The sequence below is a fragment of the Petromyzon marinus genome, chromosome 30 (assembly GCF_048934315.1).
Source record: "Petromyzon marinus isolate PM22_M1 ecotype Great Lakes invasive population chromosome 30, UKy_Petmar_22M1.pri1.0, whole genome shotgun sequence".
In the NCBI taxonomy this organism is placed as follows: Eukaryota; Metazoa; Chordata; class Hyperoartia; order Petromyzontiformes; family Petromyzontidae; genus Petromyzon; species Petromyzon marinus.
Window position 1 is genome coordinate 9,417,501 of NC_133696.1, and position 22,103 is coordinate 9,439,603.

The 22,103-nt window shown below is 57.0% G+C and overlaps 1 protein-coding gene across 4 annotated transcripts in view; it reads left to right on the forward strand.

Annotated features, from left to right (window-relative positions):
• The window catches only part of CELSR2 (cadherin EGF LAG seven-pass G-type receptor 2), a 114,904-nt gene that overhangs the window by 10,923 nt on the left and 81,878 nt on the right, over window positions 1-22,103 (forward strand). The gene's annotated exons all lie outside the window — the stretch shown is intronic.

Genomic DNA, 22,103 nt, shown 5'->3' on the forward strand with positions numbered 1-22,103 from the left:
CTGGAAGCTCTGTCTTGGGGGAGGAGGCATAGGGGAGTTGTACGAGGGAGGGGAGGTGTCCAGCCCCAGATTTACCGTGCAGTGGAGTCTCTCTCGCTCGGCTACTAACTCAGGCCGTGTCAGCAATAAAATGCGGACAACGGCAGAGGCTGCTCGTCCCGAGTGAGGTATGGCCGTGGTGGAGCGGGGAGTGGTGTGTGGGCGGTGGGGGGGGGGGGGGCACTGCCCCCGCGCTAATCAAGGACATATTTCCCACGACGCGTGGGCGAGCGCGTGTCCGTGGGATCTGGCTCTCGTCCCCCCGCACCGCGCATCCTGACGGACACCTGGGGCTGCCAAGGCGCGCGGAGGTTGGCCGCGATGGCCACCGGTGCCCGGACCGTTGGAGCAGCGGGGGCCCCCGCACGGTGGGGAATGTGAGGAGGTGCAGGGGGACCTCTAGGGGCCCATGGGACGCGGGGGAGAGTCCTTGAGGTGGCGGCTCGGATCTGGGTTCTATCCTGGGCCCCCCCCCACCCGCCACTCCACATTGTCTCCGTTGATCCAGGCGTGGCCGGGGCGCGCGGCCGAGTGGGCGCCCCGCGCGCTCCCTGCCCGAACGACCGCCGCTGATGCCGCGTCGTTGGTCACGCCCCGGCATGAGATCCCCTGAATCGTGGCGTGGATTCCACCTCCACCTCCTTGTCACAACGGCAGCCGTGAGGTCGCGGCGGTGCACGGACGGAGTCCGCCTCGCGCTGCCCCGTGAGGGTTGCCGCCCGTCCTGGTTCTCCCCCAGGATCGTTGTCCTCGCTTTGAGGTGGCAACCGGTGTGCATCCCGTTTCTTTTTTCGTACCTCAGAGATAGCAAAACCCTACGCCTGATTCATCTCCTGAGAGGGGCCCGGTCCTTCCTGGGCATTCCCGTGGAGGGCCCGGGAACTTCGGATTATCGCTCACGTCGGCTGACGGGAAGACTAAGCGCTCCTCATCCCCCTCTTCCCGGCACCGTCCCTGCGTGCGCACGGACGGTGCCGCGGAGGGTTTTCCCGGGCGGCAAGCGGCACGAGGGCCACGTCGCCGTGAGATGCGGCCGCGCTTTGGACGCCGCGCCGAGCCCCACTGCGCCGCACATTGTGGCCCCCGAAGCTGCCCCGCGTCATCGTCCCCTGGCACGAGATCTTACGCTCCGTGATCGTTGGCTTAAAATGGGAGGATTTTGCACGATGTTATTAATAGATAAACCAGATCGTGATTCTTTTTGTTCCGTTGGAGAGGCACGCGTCGCTGGCCACCCGGAGAACCCCCTTGCAGATGTGGCGTTCCATCTAGACGGATTATCCAGGTTAGATATCCTAATATAAAAAAAATGATTCGAATTATGAGCAGAAGTTGCTGCGTTTTGTTTTATTGAAGGCATGTGGTTGTGGTGTGTGACCACCGTTCCGCTCAGAGAGGGACCCAGGACCGGTTGCATTAAACTCCGAGGTGCGCGGTTGGCTACGTACGGTGCGAAAGATGTTCAACATACAGACAGATGTTAAGATCCCAACAGCTCGCCTGAGAGAGAACCGTGGACGAAGTCCTTTGGGACCGCCGTCGCCGACGAACGAGTTGACGGCGGGGACAAAACGATGATGAACTCGCGCCGCCGACTTAAGCCTTGCTGGGTTTACACCGGTCAGGCACCTAGCCTGGCACCAAGCCAGACACCTGGCCTGGCACGGGCCCAAGGCCGTATCGTGTAGAGAGAGAGAGAGGGAGGCTCGTCACCCCCGGAGAGGGATCGCGGCGGCTCTAATGACACTTAATCCTCTGGCCGCGACCGCTCAGTTTTCAAGCCTGTGGGTGTCAGGGACGCGCGGTGCGAGAGTGTGAGAGTGTGAGTGAGGGAGTGTGAGTGAGGGAGTGTGTGAGTGTGTGTGTGGGGAGCGATAGTGTAGCGGTTAGCGCGCTGCGCTATGAACCTGGCGACCCGGGTTCGATTCCCGCTCACAGCCAACACCAGTGACGATTATCTGAACCGGTCCCGGGCCTCCCCTAGGTCTACTCAGCCTCAAATGAGTACCTGGTGCGGTGTGTAAACATTGCCACTAGGGAGACAAAGGCGGTCGGGCGTGGTGCTGGCCACCCACCCCCTCGTGTACCGTTCTGGCCTTCATAGGTGCTCGCTAACAGCACTTGCCCCTACAGTCTGTTAAGGCTATATGGGGGATCTTTGTATCTTTGGTGTCACTGTAGTGTAGCGGTTAGCGAACTACGCTACGATCCCGGCAACCCAAGTACGATTCCCGCTCACGATCAACGTCAGTGACGATTATCTGAACTGGTCCTGCGCCTCCCCTAGGTCGACTCAGCCTCAAATGAGGACCTGGTGTGGTGTACGAACATCGCCACTAGGGAGACAAAGGCGGCCGGGCGTGGTGTTGGCCACCCATCCCCTCATGTGCCGTGCTGGCCTTCATCGGTGCTACTCGCTAACAACACTTGCCCCAACAGTCTGTTAAAAGGCTATATGGGGGATCTTTGTCTTTTGTGTGTGCGGGTGTGTAAAAGAGAGAGAGAGAGAGGGAGGGACGATGTGTGAGTGTGTGAGAGAGAGAGAGGGTGTGTGGGGAGTATTTGGGAGCGTGTAAGAGCGGCGGTGCAGTAGTTAGCGCAGAGCTCTACGAACACCGCGACCCGCGGTCTATTCACTGCAATGTGCAGTGGGCACCGGGGAGACAAAGGCGGCCGGGCATGGTGTTGGCCACCCCACCCCATGTGCGCCGTGCCTGCCTTCACAGGTGCTGCTCGCTAACGGCACTTGCCCCAACAGTCTGTTAGAGGCCACGCGGGGGACCTTTGTGCGGTGACCACGTGGCGGTGACCACGTGGCTGTGACCACGTGGCTGTGACCACGTGGCTGTGACCACGTGGCTGTGCCTCGGCGACTCTGCCGGTGCTCGTGGAAGTCGTGATTCACGTTGTGGAATCTCTGCCTCAGCCGCGACCTCCTGCAGACGCCTCATACACCCGTACAATATACTTGAATGCTATTCCCGCGCCCTGTACACCATACTCTATACCTGCACCCTTATACACCGCATCCTATACACCGCATCCTATACACAACATCCTATACACCGCATCCTATACACAACATCCTATACACCGCATCCTATACACCGTACCCAAAATCCGTACCCTATACACCGTACCCTATACACCACATCCTATACACAACATCCTATACTCTGCATCCTATACACAGTATCCTATACACCGTACCCTATACACAGCATCCTATACACCGCACCCTATACACCGCATCCTATATACCACATCTTATGCACCGCCTTCTATACCCTGCGTCATTTACACCTCATTCTACACCCCGCATCCTATACACCACATCACAGCACAACCCTATACCCACATCACACACAGTCCACTCCAGCCCACCACACATAGCACCCACGCCACAGCCAACACCCGCAGCCTACACATTCCCAACACCCACACAGCCCTGTCAACCACACGCGAATGTGAGCCCCCCCCCCCCAAACGACACAGGTGCACCCGCCTGCCCCCCCCACCCACGGACAGATTAAGTGGTAACGGCATGCTGGCACACGCACGCACGGACACAAACATTCCCCGTGTAGCCTTTTAACAGACTGTGAGGGCAAGTGCTGTTAGCGAGCAGCACCTATGTAGGGTGGCCGAGCAGCACGCCCTGCCGCCTTTGTCTCCCCAGTGGTGATATTTACGCACGGCGCCGGGGCACTGTACTCATCTGAGGCTGAGTCGACCGAGGGGGAGGCCAAGACCGGGTCGAATAATTGTCACTGGTGTTGGCCATGAGAACGGGAATCGAACTCGTGTCGCCGGGTTCGTTAGCGCAGAGCGCTCGCCGCTGCACTACGGCTCCCATGTCACCCAAAACACCCCGTGCCCTCTCCCGAACGGAGCTTGGCTGTAATCCTATTACCCGAGTAATGGGATTACTCTCCGGCTGATCGGTTCCGTTACTTCACACATCGGACCACGCGAACGTCGTTCTGCCGTGTTGCCGTGTGACGGGAGACGGTGTGACGGGAGACGGTGTGACGGGAGACGGTGTGACGGGAGGCGGTGTGACGGGAGGCGGTGTGACGGGAGGAGGTGTGACGGGAGACGGTGTGACGGGAGACGGTGTGACGGGAGGAGGTGTGACGGGAGACGGTGTGACGGGAGACGGTGTGACGGGAGGAGGTGTGACGGGAGACGGTGTGACGGGAGGAGGTGTGACGGGAGACGGTGTGACGGGAGACGGTGTGACGGGAGGAGGTGTGACGGGAGACGGTGTGACGGGAGGCGGTGTGACGGGAGGAGGTGTGACGGGAGACGGTGTGACGGGAGACGGTGTGACGGGAGACGGTGTGACGGGAGACGGTGTGACGGGAGGCGGTGTGACGGGAGGCGGTGTGACGGGAGGCGGTGTGACGGGAGACGGTGTGATGGGAGACGGTGTGACGGGAGGAGGTGTGACGGGAGACGGTGTGACGGGAGGCGGTGTGACGGGAGGAGGTGTGACGGGAGACGGTGTGACGGGAGACGGTGTGACGGGAGGCGGTGTGACGGGAGGCGGTGTGACGGGAGACGGTGTGACGGGAGACGGTGTGACGGGAGGCGGTGTGACGGGAGACGGTGTGACGGGAGGAGGTGTGACGGGAGGAGGTGTGACGGGAGACGGTGTGACGGGAGACGGTGTGACGGTGCTTCGCGACTTCATCCGCTATGGAATCAGCCGCGCCGAGCTACACGCGGCTTGCGGGGGTTTCCCACCTTCGCGAGGCGGCGGCCCGCCGTTGTTTAAGGGGCCCTGAGTAATCGATCACGAAAACGCAGTCAACCACGATCCTTCATCAGCGACTTGACTGGCCAATCGAGCCAGCTCTACTCTGAGGAACGAAGAGGCCACCTGGCCTGGCGCAAATCACTCGGCGATGGGGGGGGGGGCTGGCAGGGTGGCACGGCCCGGGACTGATGCCACCCGGTGCCACCCCATGCCACAGTGAGCGAGCGAGAGAGCGAGTGAACGAGGCTCCGCGGTGGAAATGGGATGGGCGCCTCCATCTCCTGTGAGCTCAGAAAGAGCTGGGGGCATCGTCACGCGTGGTATGGAATGAGCGGTGTTTTTTCACGATGTGAGACTTTTGACAGCGATGATGATGATTGATGGCAATGAGACGATGATGAGGATGATGACAATAACAGTGACGATGACGATCATGGTGACGATGATGGTGGTGGTGAGGATTATGACAGTGAGGATGGTGACGATGATGGTGAGGATGATAGTGACGGTGATGATAGTAAGGATGATAGCGAGGATGATGGTGGTGATAGTGACGATGATGGTGGTGATGATAGTGAGGATGATGATCTTGAGGATGATAGCTAGGATGATGGTGGTTAGGATGATGATAGTGAGGATGATGGTGGTGATGATTTTGAGGATGATAGCGAGGATTATGGTGGTGAGGATGATGATAGTGAAGATGATGGTGGTGAGGATGATGATAGTGAGGATGATGGTGGTGATTATAGTGAGGATGATGATCTTGAGGATGATAGCGAGGATGATGGTGGTGAAGATGATGATGGTGAGGATGATGATGGTGAGGATGATGGTGGTGAGGATGATGGTGGTGAGGATGATGATGGTGAGGATGATGATGGTGAGGATGATGATGGTGAGGGTGGTGATGGTGGTGATGATGGTGGTGAGGATGATGATTGTGAGGACGATGGTGATGACGACGGTGACGATAGATGTTGGGAATGCATGATGACGTCACGTTCCTGGAATCCGATCCCGCGCTTATCACAGAGTGGGCGACTGAATGGGGTCGCGACCCCGTTGCCGTGAAGACGGACGGGGCGGGGGGGCGTCCCCGTGATCATCGTGGGGGGAAGCTCGTGCGAGGCTGTGATGGTGCCCTAATAGGGCCTGAGATGGAACTACTTTACTGTACGATGGTGCTGTCGCGGTTGTGTGAAGGGGGCTGTGATGTGGCTAAAATGGTGCGGTAACAATCCCTTTCTTCCGAGGGGAGGGGGCTCAATGAACCCAGCAGAGGAGGGGAAGCGGCATTGTCATGTTGCGTTTGGGTCCCGTGGTATTTGAATCTGGGTCCCGTGGAATTTGCATCTGGGTCCCGTGGTGTTTGATGTATGGGTCCCGTGGTGTTTGAATCTGGGCCGTATCGATCTGCAACACAGATCTCTTTGCGTTCTCAGCTTCATCTTTAAAAACCCAAATCCTTCTCTTCCCTCGCCCTGAGCGGCGGGGAGGGGGGTCACCCTGCACCCTGAGAAGCCCCCACTGGATCTGTGTGTGCGCTCGCTCGTTCCCCGCCGCCTCCTGCGGTGTTTACTCAGAGAATGAATAACCCTGGCACGGAGCCGTCTCCAACCCCGACAGAAAAGTGTGACGGGGGGAGAGAGGGAGGAGGAGGAGGCAGAGAGTGACTTGCCCCCTCCCTCATCCCTCCACCCACCCTCCCTCCCACCCCGGCCCTACCACCCCCTGCGGTGATACCGCGGTGAGCCCCCCCCCCCCACGACGTGACGTTTCGGCCTTTGTTGGGCTTCGTTGGGATGAAACTTGCGGGTGTGCCGCTAATCGGATTTGGTGTCCCAGGAGAGGTTGGGGTCCGTGGGGGGGGGGCACGAGAGGAGTTGGAGCTGCCCCCCCGCCCGAGTGGAGTGGTTAACGCGCTGCGCTACGAACCCAGCCGACCCGAGTTCGGATTCCCCACCCACGGCCAACGTTTATCTGAACCGATTCTGGGACCTCCCCTAAGTCGACTCAGCCTTAAATGAGCAATGCATTGTTGGGGAGACAAAGGCGGGCGGGCGAGCGGACGTGGTGCTGGCCACCCACCCCTTGGTGTTCCGTGCCGGCCTTCAAAGGCGCTCCTCTCTAACAGCACTTGCCCCAACAAGTCGTCTGTTCAGGCTACCACGAGAGAGTGAGACAGCTGTGAGGCCGCGATTAAACCGGTGGCCCGATGGCGCAGGTGGCCTCCCAGCGACCGCTCGGCACGGAGGTGAAGGCGCCCAGGTCTCGCTTGAGGGAGAGAACTTGGGACTCCACGGGCGTGGACTTCTGAACGTCTGTGAAACAAAGAGCTTAATGACTCATCGGATTCCTCCAGTGTGAATAAACAATTCAGATTGATTCTGGCCCTCGCCTGCTTGGGGGTAGAGGAGACCGGCGTAACCTCGCCGACTTTACGCGTTCCTCGAAGGCCGCGTGGCTGATGGGATTTGTAAAAATAATAATATTTTTGTGAATGCGGAGCGACGGATATGGTAAGGAGACATTTACCACTCGTTTTGTTTTGTTGCTATTGTATACCGCGCTGTGTATGAAAAGAGTTTTGAGTAGAACTCGGGCCCGTTGTCTCCTGGACGTGTGTGAAAAAATAGCTTTATAGCTCATCGGGTTGGTCCAGTATAACTAAATATTCTGATTCTGTCTATAAACATTTGGCGATTCACCAGCATTGGTTTAAGCAACGCCTGGACCCTGCTGACGAGGAGGCACTGAATGTAGAAACCGGTGAAGTTTTGTGTTGAACCAATGCTGCAGACGTTTATGCTTTTCCAGAAGGCCGTGTGCGGCTGATGGTTTGGGTACAAAAAACCAACAACCAGATACTTTTGTCTTTCACGCCGAGGGAGAGACGTGGTAAGGAGGCGAATGGGAAACTGCATTTGTTGCTGTATACTCCACAACCACTCCAGTGGTAACCTTGCGCTGCCCGGACCACAGCACTGCCGTGGGAAATGGTGCCGCTCTGAAAAAAAAAATAGTGGCACCGAGTACTCTCGGGGCAGCCGGTCGACTGGGGTATGTGTCACGTGACCAATATTGTCTGTTGTGGTAACGTTCTGACCCGCCCCTTTACCGGACATTTGTGAAAAAAGAGCGTCATAGCTCATCAGATTCCTCCAGTATAAATACATATTCTGATATGCACAGCCATAACGAGATGTACAGTGGATGTGGCGTGCCGGGTACAGAAACCCATACGTATGGTGGAGACTCTGCGGCGCCTGGCCAGCAAAACGTCCTTTTCAAACTTGGCTGAAAATGAAGCTCTGGCTCGAGTCAGTCGGTGCCTCTGAACCTGTCCCTCACCCCCTAGAGGTCTTGCCACGTGCGAAGACGCCGTGCCCATTAACGTGCCCCCCCCCCGCCGCCGCCTCTCCCCCGCCGAGTTATCACAACACTAGCTGCGATTGGCCGCAGCGCCGTTCTGAACGGCGTCAAGTGAGCACGACAGTGGCCGCCTCCTGTAATTGAGGGTCGTTAACAAGGCAGCTCGTTAGCGGCGAGCCATGGGCCGCCTGCTGGGTCACCCCTCGGCCTCAGCCATTCCAGCGACTCGCCTCCACGCACGTGGCCCGTGGGAATGGGGTGCCACGGTGGCTATGAGATGTTAACTGCCTCGCCTGGTGTACAGGAGGTCATGGGTTCGATCCCGATCCTGATGCCTGCTGTATATTTGGAGTTTGTGTGTTATTTCTCCACGTGGTCATTTTGATTTTTCTCTGGGCCCTCTGGTTTTCCCCTCCACATTTAGAATCATGCGTTTAGAGTCTTTGACTGCTACAGATTTACACATAAGCCACTTCGTTCAGCTGTCATTTGTGGCCAGGTCTCTTCATAAAGAGAGCTATACAGCTCAGTGGACCTTAGCTGGTAAAATAAAAAAAATAGTTGAATAGGTTAGGGTCACAGTGCCGGGGGTAAGTAGCCGAGGGGGGCCCGCCCGGCTTGCCAGGCCCGGTATCCCTGGGGTTCGGAGCACCACCGGAACCGTGGCCTCCTCGCCCGCCCTCGGTGTTCGTGACGGATCGCCGTGGGTGGCGGGTGACGCGGCGTGGGTGCCTACAACTGCCTGCGTTGTAGGCGCGTGCCGGTCCGTGCGTACGAGTTTGTAGCAGGTGTGGGAATCTGACGTGGGCCCGTGAGGTTGTATTTATGGCGCACGGCCGTTAGCAGGCAAACTCCGCCGTGGGTGCGGCTCCGGGAAACGGAATTCCCGCTGACCGGGCACTGCATTGCGGGAGCGCTGATCGCGCGATTTTGTGATTCTCGTCACCGCTAACTCCTCGATTCGCGTGGGTTTCCCACGTTCGTTCTGCTCACCCTGAATTGCTGACTCCTGCACCTGCCAAGCCACACGCACCCATCCACAACTTTCATTTAAATGTTTCTGAAAATGTTCAGTGGCGGCCTTGGCACCTGTGAGATATTACGTCCCCACATGTCTGGCTCCTCTCAAGGTTCGAAGATAGGGTTGAATAGGTGCACGGCTACATGAAAGACGGCACATCCATTCGTCGAAGGATAACACGATAATCATGAGCGTCGTCGTTGTGGAGAATATGTGAGCAAACAATCCGCTTCCACACCTGTTCTTCCGCGTCCAGTCGGCCGCATGGCCTCCTGTGAGTGCATAATATCAGCAACGTTGTTTCGAGACAAGCAAAACTCTGAACCGGCTCCGACATTCAATTATCTCATCAGCAGTCAGGCTTGTAATCCATGTCGAAACCGGTCGGGGGTTTGTATGGAACCATTGCTGCTGAAATGATGCACTCCCAGAATGTGGAGAAGGAGGCGAATTGTCTGCTTGGTCATTGATTGAGGGAGGTTTCCTGCAAACTCGGGTGCGAGAGAGAGCGAGAAAGAGAGACGGGGAAAACTCAGGTGCAGTGGCGTGGGACGTGTGCCAGCTGGTGGAGGATCGTGTCTGCATGCCCCCGTGTGACCCCCCTGCGTGCCCCCCTCCACATCCCCCCCTTGCTCCCCCCCCCCGCCGGTTATTTCGCACAGTGCGGGGCCCACCACCAGCACACGGACCCCACCACTGGGAAGGCCGCCACGACTTGTCAGGCTTTTAATCAGCCGTGCATGCCAGCCGCATTTTTCTGGCCGCTTTATTAGAACGTCGAAGCGGTAACCGTGAATTATTAAAGTCACCGGTGTTTCGGCGCCGACAGGAAATTCATTCTGCCGTAACCCACAACAAATTCGCAAAAATGAGGAACCGCCGCCGATAAAGCGGCCACCGAGGAGCGGTCGGCCTCGTGATGAAATTAACATCGGGAGCGATTGTGGGTTTTGTTTTGTGACAAAGCAGCTGACTTTATCACCGGCTCCAGCCGTGACACGGCTTTGTGAGCGAGTCCGGGAGAAAGAGGGATGAGAGGGGAGGGAAAGGGATGAGAGAGGGATGAGAGAGAGAGAGGGATGAGAGGGCAGCATGCGATGGTTGTGGACACTCCGTTTTGGCTGTTAGGAAAACCAGCCACACTCGCTCAACACAACCGCGCTCCCGTACACATTCACTCGCTAAAAAGAGTTGTGCAGCCATAGCAGCTCTCTTACGCAGAGTCACACCCCCATGCACAACTGCAGTCCATAAAACAACCACACTTCCCAAAACAACCAACACCACCGAAACACAAGCGCAATTACGCAACCACAACACGACTAAGCACTCAAAGGTCACTGTCGCTGTTGTGATGCCTCTCTATAAGTGGTAGTAGCAGTCGTATTATTGTTGTTGTTGCTATCGCGTCGGTGGTGGTGGCTGTTGGTGGTGGTGACGGTAGATGTTTGCGGGTCCAAGGTGCGACCCTTGGACCCTAGCCTGCCTCTTGTAGCACGCTGGATAGTGACGCCTCTCAACGGTCCTCGCGTTTTAAAGGTCATTGAATCATTAATTTGAATGATTGCTGCTACGCTCGTTTACGAGACCAGTTTCTCAGGAGGGTCCTACCAGGTTTTTGGATTTATCCACGATAAATAAAGATTCTGATTCTGTAGTTTTGCAGCAAGGGGGGGCGATGATTGACGCTCTGTGTGTGGTCCCAATTGAGTAATTTGCCGTGAAACTATTTAGCAAATGTCGGCAAAATTTGGACTTTGGCAAATGCATAATGCTACGTAATCATCTGTTTGCTGTGGAGAACACAAATGGGCAGACGACTCGGCCAACTCGCCACGTGCCCGGCCCTCTGCGTAAACACCGCAAAGGCTCCCCTACCAACCCCATGAGCCACACAGCTTTCTGGGAGTGCACGATGTCAGCGGCAGTAGCTTGAGACACAAAGGACGGTCCTGCCAGATTCGTCGGATATAGCAGGAATGCGAATGTGCTGCTGTGTGCGATCCCAGTTGATTAATTTGCGGGTGATTTTTCAGCGGTGGGATGTTTTGGCCGATCCCGATTACACTGTGTGTGTTTTTTTGCATTGATTGGACTCGAGCTAACGCTGCTGTTTGGCCAATCCCACCAATTAGTACAGCCGCGTCGGGCCTTCGCCGTCGGCCCGCTGCGGGGCCCCTCCCCGATGCGGTTCTCTCCGGGTTTGCGCCACCGTGTGCTCGGCGCGATGTGTCCGACGTTTTGCCCCGCGTGCCCGGAGCTTCTTCGGGAACCCAATTCGGTTCTTCGCAGCCACGGCCGCGCAAGCCAACTCGGAAGGGAACACCACAACTCAGAAGGTGACCCCACGTGTCGCTCACAAAACGGGAGGCGGTTTGGCTGGCGGTGGCCAAGGGATGCCAGCGCAGTGACGGATTGTTGAATCAATCTGTGCAGAGCCATGAGTGTTATCGCACGGTGGGGTTTTTTTCCCCCGGGTTCTCCGATGTGGGCCCCACGCGAAACCGACCCAAACGCTCGTGAATAGACTCGGGCAACGAAACCTCGTGTGGGCAGGGCCCTCGACAAAGGAGAGAGCCGACTTGAGGCTCGCTGAGGCTTTGCTGGGTAAATAAAGGCCATTGTTGCTACTGTATCGCGAGAGATGTTCCCCCCGCTGCTGCTGTTGAAGAGACGAGGGAGCTGGGCGGGGGGGTGAGAATCCCCCCCCCTCCCCCACACCCACCCCCCACACACACCCAGTGCCTCCTGTCACTGACGCGCGCTTTTGTTTGGTCGAATAAAAGCGGAATGAAAGGAGTCGAGGAGGCTGCTGCTGCTGCTGCGAGGTGCCGCCCGCTCCTTGCAGCCTCGCTCGCCCAGATGTCGCTCACGCAGGCCACACAAGAGTCCGAGGGGACTCGGCGCGGCGTTCGTTAAAACGGGCCCTGCTGATGACGCTCAACAAAGTGGAAGCCCGTGTAGGGGTTTTGTCTGATTTAAACAATCGTCGCTGGCTGATGGACGGACGTGTGGCACTGTCACCACCCGATAGCGGAGTGAACACGCACTCACTCACCCACTCACCCACTCACTCACTCACCTACTCACTCACTCACCCACTCACTCACTCACCCACTCACTCACTCACCCACCCACTCACTCACTCACCCACTCACTCACTCACCCACTCACTCACCCACTCACTCACCCACTCACCCACTCACTCACTCACCCACTCACCCACTCACTCACCCACCCACTCACCCACTCACTCACCCACTTACTCACTCACTCATCCACTCACTCACTCACTCACCCACTCACTCACTCACTCACCCACTCACTCACCCACTCACTCACCCACTCACTCACCCACTCACCCACTCACTCACCCACTCACTCACCCACTCACTCACCCACCCACTCACTCACTCACCCACTCACTCACTCACTCACCCACTCACTCACATGGCCGGCGGTCGTGAGATCGGTGAACCGAGTGGCAGCCCAAAGGGAGGCGAGGGCTAGAGGGTGCTCACGCCGCTGGAGACGGAATTCGGATGAACTGAGCTCGTGCCCGCGTGCTGGACGGGAGCGCTGCATCGCGGAACTGTGGGGGGTGGCTGACCGGCTTCGTGATGCCTTAATCCAGCAGTGGATACATCAGAGACAATTGATGAAGGCTGTCGTCGTGGGAACTTCACGTTCCCACCACCACCATCACCCCTCGCTCTTTTCCCCCAGCCGCTCCCCTCTGTCTCCCAGCCCCATGTACTATGTTGACTCGGCCAGGAGGAACACGGGGAGGGTCCCCCCTTAGAGGAGCCCTGCCTGACCCCCTTTAACCGGGCTCCCTGAACCCCCCCCCACCCTCGTGTGTCCTGTGTCTTGGTCAACCCTACATGGCTGCACAGGAATGCGGCCTAAGTTTAGCTCCGGGTGCGGGGAGCAGGCGCATCCCAGTCAAGACCTCCCGTGAAGCACGTGTCTCTGAAGCACGTGTCTCTGAAACACGTGCGTGTGTGTGGGAGCGGTGGCGAACTGCGCTGCGAACCCTGCCATCTGAGTTGAATTCCCGCTCACGACCAACATTAGTGGCAGCGAATGTTTGAACCGGGCCTCCTCTAAGTCGACTCAGCCTCAAATGAGTACCTGATGTGGTGTGTAAACATCACCACGAAGGAGACAAAGGCGGCCGGGCGTGGTACTGGCCACTCACCCCCTCGTGTGCCGTGCCGGCCTTCATAGCTGCTCGCTAACAGCACTTGCCCCAACAGTCTGTTAAAGGCAACACGGGGGATCTTTGTCTTGTGGGCAACAAACCCGGCGACTTCAGGTTGATTCCTTTTCACGGTTAACATCAGTGGCACGTTGCATCAGAAACCTGTTTCTGGGCCTCCACTAGGTCAACTAAGCCTTAACTAAGTTACCGATGCAGTGTTTAAAAATCAAGATTGTTTAAATACTGTATCAGCAATTGTCAACAAAGGTGGGCGGGTGTGGTGCAGCAAGTCCACACTCCCACCCTGGCGAGCGCCGTGGCGGCCTCAATAGGCGCTCGCTAACTGCACCTCTGTCCCCTATCCTCTGCATGTCCACACGTTGTAGACGTCAAGCCACCTCGGTCTCTCTCGGTCCCTCGCCGTAAGAATTCGCCCACGGTGCGGCCAAGGGGAGAGGAAACTCAAGCTGAGATCTCGGGGGTCAGGAGCTCCACGCGCATTCTTCTCTCCCGGGGCGAGGGGTGGGAGGGGGTGGGGTGGGAGGGAGGGGGTGGAGGTGGGAGGGAGGGGGGGTAAGAGGGAGGGGATGGTGGGGGTAAGAGGGAGGGGGTGGTAAGAGGGAGGGTAGTGGGCAGGGGGGAGGGTGCAAGGGTCGGGGGTGAGAGCAGAGAGGGAGCGTGTTCCTGTCTGGGAACTGGCGTCTGTGATCGGCTGGCATTAATTGATTGGCACCGCGATCTGGTGCCAGTAGTGTGTTGAACTTTATGATACACGAGACTGCACAGTTTATATAATAGACCTGTGCTGACTTCGAGATATGTCCGGGTTTGGCCGTGGAGAGAGAGGGACAAGGGTCCATCGCTGCCGTGTCGCAGGGGGACCAGGACCCTCATCCTAAACAAAGCTGCGTCTGGAAATGTTGGGAGAGGTGGTGGTCATTATCGGGTTGGCAGTGGTGGTGGTTTTGGCGGCTGACGGTGGTGGCAGTAAGGGGGAGGTGGGGGGGTTCTCTCTGCGTTGGGGTCTGGCGGGGGTCTCGTGGTGTGGCTGGCCCTGTACCAGCTCCCGCCACACCAGTCCACACCGATCCAGTCTCAGCCACCTCTACCCCCCTCCTCCTCCTCCTCGTGACCGATTGCGCAACACGTCGTGGGCTTGGCGGGGGGGGGGGCTTGGGCAAAGACGCGGCTCGCAGAGCCTCGCCAGCTGCACCGCTGTTGTCTCGGCGAACACGCGTGACTCACCTTTGCTCACCTGCGCCCTCCCGTGTACTCACTTGTGCGCATCCGCACTCTTGGTCAGTGGGACCAGTGCGGCGGTGGCTGGAGAGTGGCTGGGATTTAGCAACACGCAAAGCTTGGCGTCAGCATTGCATGTGTGCTCAAGCTCTCGGCCTTAGCCAGACCACCAGCTCAGAAGAGCTGAGGCGTATGGCGGCAAGCGGACGTCAAGGACTGTGCTGCACTGATGAGTCCCAGTGAGGACGAAGCCGGTCGACTGCTACAGCTGTCTGTGCTGCGGGTACTGAGGACGGCCACATTTTCTCAATTCTCCCGAGTTCGCTGGTTCTAAACGACAACACGGCCACACGTGCAGTTCTGTTGAACTCGTGGTCTGGATAAGGCCGAGAGCTCTTGTTCATGCAATGCTGCGCACCTGTTTGTGTGTGTTGTTAATTATCTTTGTTTCCAGCCTGTACACATATTTCAGTCACAGGTCTCTCTTTCTATGCGAGTCTATAGGTCTGAGTGCACGGTTCCTATGTGACTCTCTCTGTGCCAGTCTTTATGCCTCTATGGGTCTCTACGTGGGTCTATGGGTCTCTGTGAGTCTATGGGAGACTGAGAGGCAGTCGGTCTTAGGCAAGAGAGAACAGAGGACGGTGCCGAGGCTCAATTTTTACAGCGGCAGGGAGTCGGCAGCACGGGAGGCTGGGTAAATGGAGAGCCCCGGTCTGTGGGGTGCAGGGCAGCAGGGGGTTGAACCCGCACGCGCTGCCTCGTGGGCAGCAGTCGCCCTCTCTGCGGTGTCCCCACTGCCCCCGGGTCCCCAGTTCTGTCCGGTTCCTGGCTCCCAGGACCCTCCCCGGTCTCGCTGGGTATTCAGTGGTGGCGGCGGTGGTGGGGTCGGTGTATCGATCCACCCGTTTTGGCCTCGGATTTCGAACCCCACGCTCGCGTTTCCGCGTGTCAAGAATGGCAGTCTTCCCCGACTTATGCAAACGACACGCTAATGCTACCTTTCAGATGATGGAGGAGAACAAATCTGAACAAACGAGACGCGCGCGAAACAACCGGAAACAATGAAACCGAGAGAAAAAAAAGAGACTCGATTCCCGACTCGCCCTCGGAGGGCTTCCGCCGCGACTCGCGTGGGGAGGGTCGGGGCCGCGTGAATCATTGCCACTCCTCCAGCCACCGGGCACCTCGTCGGGGACCCCTGAGATCGTTTAATTGAAGCGACCCGCTCGAGCGGCGCAAGGCAAAGGGGAGGCGGAGGGAGGCCACTGCCGGATGAAGCTCGTGCGGGGCATGTAGCGTATATTGTAAAGGGGCCCTAAATAAAAAAAACCGTCAGTATTAAAACACAAATTTTTTACTTGCACAGTAAAGTAAAAAAAAAATTCTATACAGCCGGATAATACTACAAATCGCTAACCTTAAACACCCAGTCGTTCATAAAAGTTGAAGGCGGTATAGTACTGTAGTAATAGAGCAAGTGCAGAATCACTGAACCGGAATTGATAGCTTGAAAGTATTTAGCGCGGGGCCCGTAGCTACTACATATGTAGCTACTACATATGTAGTACTCTTGCTACTAGGAGAATCCGGCACTGCCGGTGAGGGGTACAGTCGAGGCGTTTCACCGGCCAATGCTGTCCCCTGCCCCCCTTGGGTTTCCCGGCCTCCCCATGGTATAACTCCTGGAACTCGGCAGATCTTTATTTTATTTTACCAGGTGTAAGGCCCACCGGGCTATACACTATAGTTATTTTTTCAGAAGCGACCTGGCCGCAAATGATAGCTCAACGAAGTGGCTTATCACGTGGAAATTTACATCAGCCAAATACTCCTAAACGCGCGCTTCTAAATGTGGAGGGAAAAACCGGAGGACCCGGAGAAAAATCGACGCGACCACGGGGAGAGAGAAAACACACACACTTTAATATACAACAGGCGTCACGGTCGAGATGGAACCCATGACCTCCTGTATACCAGGCGAGGTAGTTAACATCTGCTAGCCACCGTGGCGCCCTTCAGGCATAGCACCTTGGGTACCTGGCCTCCCCTGGCCTGCCACGGTCCTTCCTGGTCTCTTAGGTCTCGGGGCTTGAATCCCATATTAGGGGTGCACCCACGAAGGTACGACGCACGAGACCACAGGAGTCGGCAACCTGCGGCTCATTAAGAAACTGCTTCTTCACGTTATGTACATGGATTGCGGCTCTTAAATTATTGAGGGGTTTTTGTTGTTACCGAATTCGAAAAGAAAATCTCTTCTTATTATTTTGCTTGGCGACCCCTTGCTCTAGCCTCTTAAGTCCCCTTGTTTCATTAGGGCCCAGGTGGCCCCCAGGGCAGCTCTTGGCCTGTGCCGTGTTGTTCTGTGCCGACATCGTGCTGGCTGACAGACGGTGACGTGGACTCGTGTGTGTGTGGGGGAGGCACGGCCCTGATAAGCCAGCAGACGCTACAGTTTTACTGCTCTATAAACTCGCAGTGATGGCACACAGACTCAGCTCTGTCGAGACACAACGCAGCTCCTGTTTGTAGAGTTTTTGTTGTTCTACGCGGGTTTTAAGCCAGATTAACAAACACGCTTTAACAAACGCCGTCCCAAACTAAGCAAGCATTCGCTCCGGTTAAAGAGTTAAATATATTACCACACTCCGCTGCATAATGTACATGGCTTCATCATCATCAGCCACGGTTAATCCACAGCTGAATGAATGTGCTGCCAGCCCCGTCGTGCCCCCAGCCACCACCTCCCGTGCCCCCCCCTCTCTCCACCCCCACGGGCCCCCCGCGTGTGTTTGTGTTGCTGATTCCGTACGCGTGGGCTCCCGATCCCTGCTTGACTCGTTCCTTCTGGCTGAGTGGATCCGGTGGGAGGTCGGCGCAGGGAAGGGAGGGAATGTGCCTTGATGAACGCTTTTTTTTTGTCAGCAAGTTAACAGCCGTACGAAGAGGCGTCAAGGTTTTGCGAAGGGGGATTGAGCGAAACGGCGTAATTAAAGCAACACATAAATTTGTATTTGCTGACACTCATGAAATAACAAAAGGCCTTATAATTATCAAGTTATGTAAAGCGGGGATTATCCATTAGACTGGCGTGTCGCTAAACGCTTTCCGGAGTGACGGCAGGGCGGTTAAGGCGGTGACGCAGCCAAGGCGGTGTTGTGCATTGTCTGTTTGCGTTGCGAAGGTTCGGGGTTTAACTCCAGCGGGCCGCCCTGATTAATACTGCGACGCGGAATATTAACCATAAACACTACCGCTGTACTACCGGTTTAACGCGTAGGTTTTCGCGACCAATATTATCCGTGACAAAGAGGTTTTGTTTTGGGTTACATCGTAAAAATAAATGTTTCGTTAACCCACCCGACACAGAGCCAATTAGTAAGGTTTGTCACGTAAGCAAAACATGCCAAAGAGTTGATACTTGGGCACACCGGTATGTTGGAGAGCGCTGTGTGGGTTGTAGAGTCGCGGCGCCGTCTGCATCATTCGCAGTGAACGTTAAAGATCCCCATGACGTCATTCTCAAGAGGAGGGCCGTTTGTGTGCCGGGCGTCTCGGTCCAAATTTGCAGAATGGCTGGGCAAATAACTCGCTTGGGAGCTACATTTCAATCGTGGCCCCTCCTACTGAGATAAAAACAAGCTGGGCAGGACCCTCCTGAAAAGAGAGTAATGAGACTCTATAAACTGGGAAAAAAACGTTTTTATTTTAGCAGGTAAGGCCCACTGAGTTATATAGCTCTTTTTCAGAAGCGACCTGGTCACAAATGATAGACAGCCCAATGAAGTGGCTTATCATGTGGACATTTATAGCAGCCATATACTAGAAACGCGTGTTTCCAAATGTGGAGGGAAAAACCGGAAGTCACGGAGAAAAATCCACACGACCACGGGGGAGAACACGCAAACTCCAAATTTAGAGGCATCAGGGTCGGGATCGAACCCATGACCTCCTTGTAGACCAGGCGAGGTAGTCAACGTCTCGCCACCGAGACTCGGCCGAGGCTTTCCTGGGAGACCAGCGCCCGTCTTCATAATGTCTCGCTGTCTCGCGGTGTCACTGTAGACATCGTCATTACCATGGCCACAATGATTGACTGTATCGCTCATCTGGATGGTGTCTCGTGGAACTGAAGGCACGTGTGCGATGCAGCGCCGTGGGTTGAAAAGTCGCGGCGCTTCGAAGACTACTTGTGTTGAACGAACTGGAGTGAAAGGGACTTAACGACGAATCTCAATGCAAATCACGTGCGTGATAGAAAAATATATACCGTGACATCATCCAGTTAGGGGCCATCCATTGAGTAGGTCGCAAAATTCTGTCAAAACTTGACCCCTCCACCTGTGTCCCTGTACGCACGCGGACATTTGACACCCCCCCCCCCCGAATCCTATAGAACGGCCGATATTTAATCCACGAAGAAACGATCAAGGATTAATAATATTAACGTGTTTAAGCAAACAGACAGTCCACCGCCGGACCATCTAACTCATTTGAAGGCCAATGTGGACAAATTATTATCGAGGCTTCACCTCCCCACCCCTCCGTTTCCTATGAGTACATTGTCAGTAGACCCCCCATACACAAGCGTACGCGTTTGGGTTAACCGCCCCTCCATGCGTACGGACTAAATGGATGGCCCCTTAGGGTCATGGGAAAACTAACCTCCACCCCCCCAATATCGCCGCGATCCTCACGCAGGGGTAAGCCGATGTCACCGACACGAGATGAGCTGACGTCGCATCTTTAAAAATGACATCACCTGCATTAGCCCCTCTCGCTGCCATCCGCAGCCCCAGGTTTGCGTCTCACCTGGAGCTGTGATTGGTCGGCGAGGAGGGGGATGGGGAGAGGAGCGAGGCTGCTGCTGCTGCTGGGATTGGGCCGTTTGAACGAACACACGCGGGGGCAGCTCACACCTGCGAGGGGAGGTTGGGTTGTTTCCTTGACACAGGTGTGTGTGTCTGCGTGTGTGTCTGCGTGTGTGTATGCGTGTGTGTGTGTGTGACTGTGTGTGTGTCTGTGTGCGTGTCTGGGTGTGTGACTGGGTGTGTGACTGCGTGTGTGTCTGTGTGTGTGTCTGTGTGTGTCTGTGTGTGTCTGCGTGTTTGTGTGACTGTGTGTGTCTGTGTGCGTGTCTGGGTGTGTGACTGCGTGTGTGACTGTGTGTGACTGTGTGTGTGTGTCTGCGTGTGTGTCTGTGTGTGTGTCTGCGTGTGTGTGTCTGTGTGTCTCCGTGTGTGTCTGTGTGTATGTGTCTGCGTGTGTGTGTCTGTGTGTCTCTGTGTGTGTCTGTGTGTGACTGTGTGTGTGTGTGTCTGCGTGCGTGTCTGCGTGTGTGTGACTGTGTGTGTGTCTGCGTGTGTGACTGTGTGTGTCTGCGTGTGTGTCTGCGTGTGTCTGCGTGTGTGTGTCTGTGTGTCTGGGTGTCTGTGTGTCTGTGTGTCTGTGTGTCTGGGTGTCTGTGTGTCTGGGTGTCTGTGTGTCTGTGTGTGTGTTTGCCCAACAGCCCGTTAAGGCTACACTCAGGATCTTTGTGTGTGTGTGGGGTTGTGTAAGTGTTTGTGTGCGTGTGGGGAGCGGTGGTGCAATAGTTAGCTCGCTGTGCGACAAACCTGGCGACCTGGGTTCGATTCCCGCTCACGGCCTCCCCTAGGTGTACTCAGCCTTAAATGAGCACTTGGTGCGTGCGGCGTGTAAACATCAGCACCGGGGAGACAAAGGCGGCCGGACGTGGTGCTGGCCGCCCACCCCCTCGTGTACCGTTCCGGCCTTCATAGGTGCTCGCTCACAGCATTTGCCCCTACAGTCTGTTAATGCTATACGGGGATCTTTGTCTTCGTGTGCGTGACGCCACGCCGCCTCGTTTGTTATTCCGCTCTCGTCGTCCGTGCCGTGCGCGGCTGGCAGCGCCGCTGCCGCGTATTATTATTATTATACTACGCCGGCCTTGGTGGTGGTGTTGGTGGTGATGGTCCCTCCCTGCCCCCCCTCGCCCCCACCCCCCTGCTGCCCCCTTCCTGCGCCCCCCTCGCCTGCCCCCCCTGCTGCCCCCCCTGCTGTCCCCCCTGCCCCCCCTCCCCTGCCCACCCCTCGCTTCCCCTGCTGCCCCCCCTGCTGCCCCCCCTGCTGTCCCCCCTGCCCCCCCCTCCCCTGCCCACCCCTCGCTTCCCCTGCTGCCCCCTCCCTGCCCCCTCCCTGCCCCCTCCCTGCCCCCCCTGCTGTCCCCCGTGCCCCCACTTCCCTCTCCCCCTCCCCCCCCCCTCGCGTGCCCACCCCCCTCCCCCCTCTCCTGCCCGCCCCCCTCCCCCTCCCCTGCCCACCCCCCTTGCCCCCCTCTTGCCCCCCACCCCCTCTCCACCCCTCATCAGCGAGGCCGGCAATGAAGAAGTGGGAGCTGCATGTTAAACATCGCTGCTCGGAGCACGGCACACCCCGCTCCCTGCTCGAGTGCGCTCGTCGGCTATAGCCTTCCACACCGTCACGTGACGGCCTCAACGTGTGCACCTAGCCTGGCGCAAGCTCTGTGGGACATCACGGCCACGTAGTGGAGAATGGCGCTTGTTGTGTACACGGGCGTTGGGGGCGGGGGGGTAGTAGTTGTAGTGGTTAGCGCACTGCACGGCAAACCCCGAGACACGAATTCGATTTCTGCTCCTGGCCAACATCAGTGGTGAATATCTGAACCGGTGCTGGGCCTCCCTGAGGTCGGCTCGGCCTCTTATGAGCCTCTGGCGCGGTGTGTAAAATATCAGCACTGAGGAGAGACAAAGGTGGTTGGGCGTGGTGCCGACCACTCCGTACTCTCATAGGTGCGCTGTCGGGTTTTGTAGGTGCTCGCTAAGCAGCACTTACCCCAACAGTTTGTGTTGGCTGTGCATGCATTGATAGCCGTGCTCGCTAGGATTGTTTGACTTGATTTGGCCGCCATCGTGAGCTTCGCTCTTCTCAGCCAATCAACGACCTCGCTGAACAGAGCCATGGCATCCCAGCAGCGGGTTTCACATGTCCTGTCCCCTTCCCTGTCTCCTCTCTCCCATCTCTCTGCTGCTCCCTCTCCTGTCCCCTCTTCCCAGTCTCCTGTCCCCTCCACTTTCCACTTCCCTGTCTCCTCTCTCCTTGTCGCCTTCTGTCCTCTCTGCCCTGTACCCTATCCTCTCTCCTGACCCCACGTCTGCCCGCTGAGCCGCCCGGTTCTTCCTGCCGGGTCGCGTATTGCTTGACGGTCGGTAAGACTGACCACCCGTGGCTGCCCTTGCCCCGCTGTGTGCGCGGGGTCGTTGTGGCTGTATTTCTACGTGTGTGTGTGTGCATGTTGCCCTATGTGTGTGTGTGTGTGCATGTTGCCCTATGTGTGTGTGTGTCCCCGTGCGCTCCTGGCACGAGCCCTGCTGTCCATCACTTAGTGGTGGCGAATGGCAGCTGTTTTTGTTGCCGTATGTATGTTGAAATTCATTCGC